Source organism: Rhipicephalus microplus, chromosome 8 (assembly GCF_043290135.1).
Source record: "Rhipicephalus microplus isolate Deutch F79 chromosome 8, USDA_Rmic, whole genome shotgun sequence".
NCBI lineage: Eukaryota > Metazoa > Arthropoda > Arachnida > Ixodida > Ixodidae > Rhipicephalus > Rhipicephalus microplus.
This window is the reverse complement of record NC_134707.1, coordinates 110,443,022-110,455,038: the sequence shown is the minus strand read 5'-3', so window position 1 is coordinate 110,455,038 and position 12,017 is coordinate 110,443,022. Positions and strand designations below refer to the sequence as shown.

Genomic DNA, 12,017 nt, shown 5'->3' with positions numbered 1-12,017 from the left:
AAAATATTAAGGAGGTCGATGCTTTATTTGGTCGAATGTTCTGTTGGATTATTTTTGTAGTGATTGATGAAAAAATAGGGGCTAAATTCTCCTTTATTTGTTCTTTTTTTAATGGCACTTCCGACTTTCTTCTTCTGGCATGCCGCAGCTAAACTATTGTTTGCTAGAAAACATAAGAGGAATAGCTGTATCAGTGACATCCTGACTTAAGCATTGCCACCAGTAGAACATTTTTCTGCAGGCAGTAAAAAGAAGGGGCTGCATTTGATCACATTTCTTTTTAATCTTTTTGTCCAAACAGTTGAATATGTCTTATGGTATGTGTTCAAGAAAATATGTTTGCGCTTATGTGTGAGCACAAATCTGAGCTGCCGCATTCGAATTGGAATTGTTACATGTGTGCACAAGAAAACCGTGTCATGTGCAACTTCGCATAAGTGTTTTGTGGTCTATTGTATAGAAGTTAAGTGTGGCTGAAATCTTTTGTTTTCTTAGTGTTCAGAAGCTAAGCACTGTGTCCAACTTTGCAAGAACATAAGCAGGTTCATATGTGAACGCAGGTTCCTTTAAGGGTTATGCATTATTGCCATTTTTCTTTTGCTTTGGGCATTGATTTTACAACAACAATGAAATATAGCATAGGTTCACTCTTTTTTTCTAGTCTGTCTTATAATGGTATCGACTATAAAAGCTCGTTCGAAACTTGCGTGATGTTTGTTCATTGAGAATTTTATTACAGTGTCCCTGGAACATTTTTTGAGCGTGGTCAAGAAATGCTGCCGATGGTAGCCGAGGCTCTTTAGAATGTGTGAGACATGTGACGTGTATAGATAGGGAATTCACAAACAAATAAACTTTAAAGTCACCTAGGAATAACTCGCTCTTCTCTCGACAAATGAAGCCACGTATTTAAAGGCACAGCTTCTCGCACCCAAACGACACGGCCGTTGGCGTATTTGAACATCCTGGTCTGCGTTGATGTGATGGTCTTTGGAGTGTGTCCCAATCTACCTACACCTCGACATGGTGTGGTTCAGGCAAGTGGGTGACGTGCAGTGTTCGTTGAAGGAAAACAAAGCAAAAAAAGGCACAGCTTTGTCGGAAAGGTGAAGCAGTGAACACGAGAGCAAAAGATTGAGAGGGCGCGCACAGAATGGAAAGCAGGTTGAAACAAATTACTCGCAAAACGTAATCGCAGGTACGAATGCACACGAATAAGCGTCTCATTTGTTACTTTGCTGTGTCTGAAAAGTGCGTGCTTTTCGCGAATGGAGACTGCAATGATATCAGTGACTTTTGTGCACCCGTTAACTGCAGCAGAATCATTCCAGGTGATGCCAGAGGCTAGCCAAGGCAAACGACCTTTCCCTCCTCGCTGCCATGAGATAAGGGCACGTGAGGGAGCTTCACTTCCCTTCTCTAAGCCAGGCAAAGTACACGTAGGGGATTAGAGCAGGCGCTGCCGCGCAATGTGATGACGCGCACTCATTGTGCCATCTTGTTGGTAATGCTGAAAACACCATTCCCCCGTGAGGTGCTCGTGAGCAGTAGTAAGTAAAAGATATAAGTAGCTTGTTGTTTGAACGGTGAATAATGTGCTCTGGGGTGGCTCAGTGGTTAACACCTCGCTCTCACGTCACAGAGGTCCCACGTTCGATTTCGTACGCCGGAGGAGTGTTTTTTTCTGGATTTTTTACTTTTTTGCGTTTTCAGATATATAGGTACGTATAGATATACGGCACTTGACAACGACGCCGGTGGCAAAATGCAGCCGTGATTATCCGTATTATTGCTATCGCAATAAAAGTCTTTGATGTAATGATACGCACTGACACACAGACGGAGAAAGAGAGAGAGAGAAATAACGTTTATTGCACCCGTCTAGAATGACGGGGGAGGAGGCTTCGGCCTCTGCCCCCAATCATCCCCCTAGCCATCGCCTGGAATCCCTTGGGACTCGGCATAGCCTCTTGCTTTTTTGTCATCCACTCCTTGCCCCTCCTCTTCTCCATTGTGTAGCTTCAGTGCTCTCACTCAGATGAAAATATGGAGATAGAAGAGAAAAGATAGGCTTAGACTGTGCGACTAACTTTTGTAACTGTTGGTATTCGACGGATTCTAACTATATTTTACTGCATTTCACCTGAAGAGCAATAAACTCCAATAGTGCGGACATTCGATGATTACTTGTAAAAGTGTTGCATGGCCTCTTAGAGTCTCCTGTAGCAGCAACTGTTAATAATCTGGTAAATATTACATGCTTTCTGACGAAACTCTGGTCAGATCAAAAGGAAAATGAGGATTGTATTCTTCGTGAACAGGAGGATATAGTCTTGTTCTTCGACTCACTGACATGTGTGGCTGTGCTGCTTTAAACCACTATATTTTTAACCAGGGTTGTCAGGTTTGGGTACTTCTTTAAGCTTGTGGCAGCAGAAATTTCTTGGCTATGTTTTGGCTGATTTCTTATTGCCTCGACTTGAAAGGAACTTTTTCACTACCTTGTAGCGTTTCAGCAGCTAGCTTTCAATGATGCAATAACCATACGGGGGTTAAGGCGTCTTTTCAGGTCCCAAAACTGAATTTGGTGCTTCCTGTGCACAAAACAGAAGACTTTTGAACGCGTGATAAGACTTGGAAGAGAACATCTGCATTGTTGGATGGGGCCTCGTTTTGCTGTTTGTGACTTCAAACTTTGGTTGTGTACCACAAGTGTGTTCTGGTGACAGTGGTCTATTAGATTGAGTATTTGATTCCAGCCACAATATTGGCATTTTGTTCGAAATGCTCCCGGCTCGTAGCAGTTTATTCACGGTTTGTGGAAGTGATACGCCTTATGTAGATTGAGATGTGCTTCCAACTAACTGCTCTGACTGCTCATGTAATGTTTGACTAGCCATGCAGACACTTTATTTTACGAAGCTTTATTGTGCGTTTGTTGGTTAGAAGATAGTTTGCAAACGAGTTTGTTTGTAAAAGCATAGCTTGGTCAAACTTCAAAGATGAATTCCAAAACTGCTTTGCAAATATTTTTTGAAAGCTGATAACTGCCGTTTTTTAGTTCATTGTTTTCAATGCAATGTTTTTATCTTTTCTAGGTTCCTGTCAGAGAATATGGAAGGAAATTGAAGGCACTGTTGGATCAAACATATTACATTTCAAATATTGTGTTAATAATCATATTTTTACAAATTTTAGATAATACCTGAACTCCCGTTGAGTGTGCCATCTTTTTTACATTTTCTGGTGATTGTGGTTTTGTATCAGTAGTCTCTGTAGTTTATTGAAGTGTAATGTGATGGGTTTTGTTTGTTATGAAGGTTACGTTTTTACTTTTTATAGGATCTACTACATTCACCCGTATGTTTGAGCTAGTTTTTTTTTATTTGTCCTAGGCATGCTTGGTGTACTGGAAATACTGACACTTGCATGTGCCTTGAACACAGGTGTAAAGTATTGCACGTGCCTTGATTACAGGTGTAAGGTGTAAAGTATTTTTCACGTTTTCGAGTGATTGTGGTCTTGTCTTAGTAGTCTCTGTATCCTATTGAAGTGTTATGTGATCGATCTTGTTTGTTATAAAGCTCATATGTTTGTACTTTTCATAGGATCTACTAGACTTGCCTGGATGTTTCATCTAGTTCTTTTTTTTTTCCTTGGCATGCTTAGTGTGGTAGAAATACTGACACTAGCTTGTGCCTTCATTATAGTCGTAAAGTAATATAGCAGCTGAAATAAAAGGGATATATTTAAGCTATAGTTGTTCTTTATAGTTCTGTGCTTTTAACCTTTAATTTTCTTTTTATTTGCTTACTTTCGTGTTTGGTGCCTTTTTTTGATGGTCCCTCTGTTTCTTTCAGCCTCGTTGCTTAGATTACATTTATAGGGTGAATTGTGTGGTTAATTCATTTTTTGTAGATAAAAAGTACATTTGGGTAGTATGGTACATTTAGTTGAGCATGCTCAGTTGAGTAAATATTTCATACATGAAGACATTCTAGTAGACAAACCAAGCAGAGACGTGACATCGAGTGTATATATTGCAAATATTGCTAACAGTTTATTGTGTAAAGAAGTATTGGGCAAATATTTACTGAGATATAAAATTGGTTTATCTACTGACTTGATTTGGCTCCTGAGATCAGATGTTGAATTGTAATACTGTAAATGGCCTTGCAACACTTTTGTGGCATGGTCAGTAAACGCGGCCAATAAATAGTTGTACCTCCCGAGAACATGAGATTCAGAAGTTATAGTGCAACATGCGGGATGGAATTAACACAATTTTCAAAGTTACCTAGAAATTGCTGCCTGGTCTTTTGACAAATGATGTCATAAACAAGAATGAACTAAGCATTCACGAAAAGTTGACGGCCATATGCTGATATAAGCGCCCTGAGCTGCATATTTAAAAGGCGTCCATAGGATGGCGCTACTTGCAGAATCGCCCCCTCACCCTTACATTCATTTCCTATTTCTTGCTGTGCTATGCCGTAAACGATGACTTACTTTCTCACCCCTTTCTCTAACGCTCCCACCACTTCTTCACCCTGACTTTCAATACAAATTTCTAGCTGTGCTTTGCTGTAGGTGATTATGCTATGGATTACCCTCTCACTCGTTTCCCTCCTACTGACCCTCACATAACTTTCTCACCCTGACTTCCATTTTACATTCCTTGCTGTGCTACGCTGTCAATGGTTATGCTATGTATTACTCCTCACCCATTTCCCTTCTTTCAATGGCGAATTTCATTGAGAAAACAGGAGTAAAGAGGCAGGGCAGAGAGGAGTGGAAGGCACAGCACAGTGCAGGGCCACTCGACCTGCCACTGGTATGCGGCACGATCCCAGAGGGCAGGTGAGAGGGTGATGACTGGGGAAACCATGTGATTGAAACATTCAAAGCCCTGGTGTACTCTTTGAGGAGCAGTAGCAACATAGGTGTGAAATCGGTCATCCACTTGTTCTTCATATAGCATAAGTCCTCACTTTTACTTTTCTTTCCCATTTCTTCATGTGCTATGCTGTAAATGATGTATTACCCTCTCACCCTTTCTCTCCTAACGCTAACATCGCTTCCTCACTCTCACTTACACTTCCCATTTCTTGCTGTGCTTGGCAGTCAATAGTTATGCTATGGATTACCCTCTCACCTCTTTCCTACCCAACCCTCGCATCACTTGCTCACCCTCACTTCCATTTCCCATTTATTCCTGTGCTATGCTTCAAATGGTGTATTACACTTTGAGCCCTTTCCGTCCTAACGCTCACACCACTTCCTCACCCTGACTTTCAGTTCAAATTTATTGCTGTGCTATGCTGTAGATGGTTATGCTATGAATAACACTTTCACCCCCTTCTCTTATTCTCACCATCCATTTCCTCTTATTTTTGTGCTATGCTGTCATTGTTTATGCTATGGATTACACTCTCACCCCTTTCCCTTCTAACCATCACATCACTTCATGACCCAGAATTCCATTTCTCATTTCTCACTGTGCTTTGCTGTCAATGTTTATGCTATCGATTACCCTCTCACTCTCCTCCTAACCCTCACACCACTTTCTCACTCTGAATTCCACCTTCAATTTTCTCGCTATGATATGCTGTTAATGGTTGTGCTATGGATTCGGATTTGGGTGCACGTTAAAGAACCCAAGTTAGTTGAAATTTCTGGAGCCCTCCACTACGGCATCTTTCATAACCATATGGTGGTTTTGGGACAATAAACCACACAAATCAATCAGAATCATTATGCTATAAATTACCTTATCACCTCTTTTTCTCTTACCTCTTATATCACTTTCTAACCGTGCCTTGCATTTCCCATTTCTTGCTGTGCTGAGCTGCTTATGGTTATGCTATGCATTACTCGCCACCCCTTTTTCTTCTAATCCTTGGTTCACATATACAGCAAGTAAACACGTTGAATAGTCGCAGCGTAGACGTCGCCACAGCTGTAACTCCTGTAAATATGAGAGTGATAATCTGTGTAATATGAAAGCTAATGTTAGGATTCACACAGGTGAGTGACCGTTTCGGTGTCACTTGTGTCCGCAGAGCTTTTGACAGAAATCCGATTCGGTATGTCACCTGCATGCCACAAAGACGAGAGGCCACATAAGTGCCACCTCTGACCTCAAAGCTTCTCAGTCATATCCAATTCAATACGTCACCTGTGCATCCACAAAGGTGAGTGACCACACAAGTGTCATCTGTATTCTCGCAGCTTCTCTCGAAGGTCTGCATTCAGAGAGCATCTGCGAATCCACACAGACGATCGACCGTTAAAGTGCCTGTTATGTCCTCAGACGTTCATGTCGAAAAGCAACCACAACAAGCATTTGCGTAAGCACCATCAGAAGTGATATTTTATGAGGAATTCACGGTGACTCCTCTTCATGAAAAACCACCTTTAATGCGTTGTCATCTTAAAATTTTTAGATTCTATAAAACCTTATAGGTCATAATATGTTGATATATAGTATGTTCTAGTATATCGCAGGCATATATTTGTGTTTTAAGTTTTGGTCTCTGTGATTGTCCCTCGCAGCACACTTTTGCTAGGCCCATCTCATATGATATGTTTCCGAGAAGAGAACTGCATTTTTCTGATGCCGTAACACATCGTGAGTTCGCAACGATAATGGCGACACTCGCCCTCCCGGGCGGTAACACGGGGTTCTCCGCTCACACAAGCCCTGTGAGGAATTATGACAGAGGAGAAGGGAGTTGTAGCACGTGTCCCGTTTCCCCCTGTTGCTTTTGTGATGCCATGTTTTTTTAAAATGCTTAGAGATCGCACCTTTAGCTCAAGTTGTGCATCAAAACTGCGACACGGTTGTGGCTGTTGTACTGCTGTCTTTGATTACACTCTTCCTGTGTGAATGTAGTAACCTGAGCAACAGTGCATTGCTAAGGCTGTTCAAATCTTGAAGCTTATCATGGCGCGGTTTGTTTCTGAAAGTTTCTGTAAAGACATATTCAATGAAGAAACAGTTTCTTATCGCATTAGGGTCTCTTCATTAATTTCTTTGGCCTTTCAGTGTACGGGGTCTCTTAGCAAAGTATATGGCCCCTTTTTTTGCCTGCACCTGTTAAATTTGAAACAAGCAAGCTTGCATGAGCTGACCTTGACCTTTCGTGCGCATGCGTGAATTTTTGCCGCCTGTAACGTCGGCGTCTGGGACGCAGAATTTGAGTGAGGTAGTGCGCAGAGCTCTCATCGGCTTGTCATTGCAAAGAAATTGATAAAGGTACTGGAGCAGTTCTGTTGCAATAACTTTTGCCAGAAATCAGGGAACAGCCATATGAAATTCACTGGGAAGATCAAGATGGTTTTCGGTGATGATTTCTATGAGGAGCACACAAATTAAGGAGTGGTAGAACGGGTTTAAAGACGACCGCACATTGGAGAGCGAGCCACGTTCCGGTAAGCCATCAACGTGTTGAAATGACCTGGTCATTGCCGAAGTGAACGCTGCGGGGATGCGGCACTATCATGTGATTATCCTGGAAATTGCGGAAGATATGGGTATCGGTACTTTCTCTGCACATTCTATTATGACAGAAGATTTGACCATGAAGAGAGTTGCGGCAAAGTTCGTGCCGAAACTGCTCTTGGTGGAGCAAAAACAACTTTTTGTGGAAGCCTCACCGGACATGCTCAATTTCACAAGCAGTGACCCTAATTTCATGAACACCATTATTACTGATGACGAGTCTTGGGTGTACGAGTATGATTTGGAAACCAAATCCCAGTCGTCACATCGGAAGTGTTACACATCACCAAGTCCAAAGAAGGCCCGCCAAGTATACAGCGTCAAAGTAATACTGAGTGTTTTTTTAACTCCTGTGGTGTAGTACTTTATGTGTACGCACCACAAGTTACACTCACCAAAGAATACAACAGGGATGTGCTCCGTCGCCCACGTGGTTGCTGCGAGGCACAAGAGACTGGAGTTGTGGCGAACAGGAAACTGTCGCATCCATAACGACAATGCTTCTGCACATTCCTCACACTTGGTTAAGACATTTTTGGCAAAAGGTCAGACTCCTATAGTTCAGTAGGCTGCTTACTCTCCTGATATGGCCCCCTGCGACTTGTGTCCGTTTCTCAAACTCAAGAGGACATTGAAAGGAGGGCGATTTTAGACAACGGAAAACGTTCAGGCTGCAAGGACAGCTGAGCTGAATTCCATTCTGAAAGAGGCCTTTTCAGAATGCTTTCAAGAATGGCAACACCGCTAGGAGAAGTGTGTGTAGTCCGAATGCGCATACTTTGAGGGGGATTAGGTTTTAAAACAATGCTCCATCTATGCCAGTATTTTTCTTAAAGCAAAGGTCGGATACATTTAGGAACGACTTCGTATACGTACCACATTTTAATAAGGGGAAAACAAGGAATGCTTGTAATTTTTCATCCACGCCTTTGATAGCAGAAAAAAATCTAGTGGTTGAAAAAAAATGGGGCGGAAAAGCTTATTTCCTTGGCATAGAGAGTAAAGCCGTCACGTTTTTCTTTTTCTTTTGTGCAGCACTGCGGTCGGCCAGTCATCCAAGAACTGAAGATGGTGAAAAGTCTCGTCTCGGACGCCGCTACCGCTGCAAGTCGTGGGACTATGAGGCTCGTGTCCCGGCCCTTCTGAAAATGCACGTCAGGACTCGCACGGGCGAGAGGCCGTTTCCGTGCCATCTGTGCCCCAACAGCTTTGCACAGAAGACCACTCTGACAAAGCACCTACGCACACACACGGGCGAGCGTCCATACAAGTGCTCGACATGCCCGCGAAGATTTTCCACGAGTTTCGGTCCTTGACTGCACCTTCGGACTCACTCGGGAGAACGACCGTACAAGTGCCGTTTTTGCCCCGAGAGTTTCTCAGCGATGTCCACTCTAGAAAATCATCAACGCATCCATACAGGCGAGCGTCCATATGAATGTCACGTGTGCTCAAAGAGCTGCTCAAGCTACTCCTCATTATTTCGTCACCGACGCACGCACAGTGGTGATAGGCCTTATAAGTGTGAAATATGTTCCCAATCATTTGTAAAAAAACCCGCTTTAATAAGCATCTGCTTTGGTATGTAAGGAAGTGAAGATTTCAATGTTGACCAGGTCATTTCCGAAGTGAACGTTGCGGGGATGCGGCACCATCATGTGATTATCCTGGAAATTGCGGAAGATATGTGTATCGGTACTTTCACTGCACATTCTATCATGACTGAAGATTTGGCCATGAAGAGAGTTGCGGCAATATTGGTGCCGAAACTGCCCTTGGTAAGCAAAAGCAACTTTGTGTTGAAGCCTCACAGGACATGCTGGATTTCACAAGCAGTGACCCTAACTTCATGAACACCATTATTACTGATTACGAGTCTTGGGTGTACGGGTATGACCTGGAATCCAAATCCCACTCGTCACAATGGAAGTGTTACACATCACCAACTCCAAAGAAGGCCCGCCAAGTATGCAGCGTCAAAGTAATACTGAGTGCTTTTTTTTACCTCCTGTGGTGTGGTACTTCATGTGTACACACCACAAGTTACACTCACCAAAGAGTACAACAGGGATGTGCTTTGTCACCCACGTGATGCTGCGAGGCACAAGAGACTAGAGTTGTGGCGAACAGGAAAGTGTCGCATCCATAACGGCAATGCTTCTGCACATTCCTCACACTTGGTTCAGACTTTTTTGGCAAAAGGTCAGACTCCTATAGTTCAGTAGGCTGCTTACTCTCCTGATATGGCCCCCTGTGACTTGTGTCTGTTTCTCAAACTCTAGAGGACATTGAAAGGAGGGCGATTTCAGACTACGGAAAACGTTATGGCTGCAACGACAGCTGAGCTGAATTGCATTCCGAAAGAGGACTTTTCAGAATGCTTCCAACAATGACAACACCGCTAGGAGAAGTGTGTGTAGTCCGAATAGGACTACTTTCAGGGGGATTAGGTTTTAAAACAATGCTCCATCTAGGCCAGTCTTTTCCTTCCAACAAAGGTCGGATACATTTAGGAAGAACCTCGTATACGTACCACATTTTAAAAAGGCAAAAACAAAGAATGCTTGTAATTCCCAATCCACACCTATGATAGCATAAAAAACTAGTGGTTGAAAAAAAGGGGGGGAGAAGCTTATTTCCATGGCATAGAGAGTAAAGTCGTCACGTTTTTCTTTTTTCTTTTGTGCAGCGCTGGGGTCGGCCAGTCATCCAAGAACTGAAGATGGTGAAAAGTCTCGTCTCGGACGCCGCTACCGCTGCGAGTCGTGTGACTATGAGGCTCGTGTCCCGGCCCTTCTGAAAATGCACGTCAGGACTCACACGGGCGAGAGGCCGTTTCAGTGCCATCCGTGCTCCTACAGCTTTGCACAGAAGACCACTCTGACAAAGCACCTACGCACACACACGGGCTAGCGTCCATACAAGTGATCGACATGCCCGCGGAGATTCTCCACGAGTTTCGGTCTTTCACTGAACTTTCGAACTCACTCGGGAGAACGACCGTACAAGTGCCGTTTTCGCCCCGAGAGTTTTTCAGCGTTGTCAACTCTAGGAAATCATCACCGCACCCATACAGGCGAGCGTCCGTATGAATGTCACGTGTGCACAAATAGCTTCTTAAGCTACTCTGCATTATTCCGTCACCGATGGACGTACAGTGGTGATAGACCGTATAAGTGTGAAATATGCTCCCACTCATTTATAAAAAAAAAACCGCTTCAATAAGCATCTGCTTCGGCATGTAAGGAAGTGAACATTTCAATGTTCTCTGTAAAGATGGGTTTTACTGGTTCTTTCTTAGCATCCTGACACCAGCAACGTCATGAAGAACAAACAGGTGATCAATCCAAGAATTATGCAGGGGATGTTATTTATAGTAATCATAATGCCAACATGAAGCAAAAAGTAAACAAAGAAAAGCTCTTGGCGCAAGCAGGGCCCGAACCTGCAACCCTCAACTAGGGCGTTTCTTGTTCTACCAGTAAAGCTGTGGCAGCAGTTGTTCTTCCTTCCACTTGGGCGTGGCGGAGCATTTCAAACTTTCAGTGACGCTTCGTGGCAACGACCAGAACTGGCTCGTAGCAGCACTCCCAGGTTTAGGTGCACAGGTATGCCCAATAGAGTAATTGGGATGACAACCGCTACCATAGCTCAACTGGTAAAGCATGAAACGCCCGAGAGTTGTAGGTTCGGTTAATCCTTGTGGCAAGTTGGTTTTCTCAGCCAATTTTTTCTTTGCGTTTGCATTATAGTTGTCATACAGCGTGCTCGCGAAAAATCTGCGACGAATTTATTATTACCCATAATTCGTTTTAAAACTTTTGAAAAATTCGGTCTGAAAGTTGGTTTGGTGGCGCGGCCACACAATAGTGCGAGGAGCACAGGAACATATTTATTGCTTGGTTAAGCATTTTTATTTTCATCGTTTGATGTTAATGTTTTAGTTTAGAATTTTCTATGTATTCTGTGGTAGTTGGGCATACGGGTTGTATGTAGAGGTGCAGGTTGTAGGTGAGGAGGCGTGTTTTTATGTAAACAGTGGTTGTGCGCCGGAAGCCTCTAGTGTGCCGTGGCTCTAATTTTGGGGTTGTTTTCCAGTATCCATAGCCAGCGTGCTTCTTGGCATGCCGTATGCAACTATGTTATCAGGCTTCTTTTCTCTACGTTTCACTATGTTGTTTATTGCCATTTTTGCTGAGAACAGCTCGGTTTTAAGTGTGGAGCAGTTCAGGGGGTCGGGCTGTCATATTCTGTCATCGTCGTTTGGCATAACTTTCCATATGGAGCACGTTAAGCACAGGCTCGTTCTGAGGCAAAGTGTTCTTTTGTACTTTGAGTGCTTTCATGGTTACCGTTTATCATCATCAAAAAAAGCTAGTGCGCTTCGCATACAGCAAGTAACACCACGTATAAAAATTAAATAAAAAAGGAGTAAGTGCGAAATGAAAGAGAGAAAGAAAGGGAAAGGAGAAGAATGAATAAAATTAGAAATGAAGAGAAACATATCCAGAAA

The 12,017-nt window shown here is 43.1% G+C and overlaps 1 pseudogene; it reads left to right on the top strand.

Moving 5' to 3' along the window:
• Nucleotides 1–10,304, top strand: part of LOC142768349 (uncharacterized) — a 47,283-nt pseudogene extending 36,979 nt beyond the window's left edge.
• Nucleotides 10,305–12,017: the final 1,713 nt, after the last annotated feature.